This window comes from Myotis davidii, unplaced genomic scaffold (assembly GCF_000327345.1).
Source record: "Myotis davidii unplaced genomic scaffold, ASM32734v1 scaffold18, whole genome shotgun sequence".
In the NCBI taxonomy this organism is placed as follows: Eukaryota; Metazoa; Chordata; class Mammalia; order Chiroptera; family Vespertilionidae; genus Myotis; species Myotis davidii.
The window spans coordinates 8534763-8535014 of NW_006292696.1; the positions used below are offsets into that span (position 1 = coordinate 8534763).

Consider the following 252-nt stretch of genomic DNA (forward strand, 5'->3'; position numbering starts at 1 on the left):
AACAGGAAAGAATTTAAACTAAAAAAAAAAATATCTGAGTTTGTCTGCACAGAACTTGAACAAGACTTGCAATTTAGCCTTGGCCAGTGTTGCTCAGTGCTAGAGCATCGATTCTCTGTCAAGGGCATGTACCTGGGTTGTAGGTTCATTCCCTGGCTTTGGTGTGCGGTAGGCAGCTAGGCATGTGGGAGGGAACCAATCCATGTGTCTATCTTACATCAGCGCTTCTCTCTCTCCCCCCCCCCATCTCCT

At 46.8% G+C, this 252-nt stretch overlaps 1 protein-coding gene across 4 annotated transcripts in view; it reads left to right on the plus strand.

The window, feature by feature from the left end:
* Nucleotides 1-252, plus strand: part of TTC1 (tetratricopeptide repeat domain 1) — a 33816-nt gene that overhangs the window by 2544 nt on the left and 31020 nt on the right. The gene's annotated exons all lie outside the window — the stretch shown is intronic.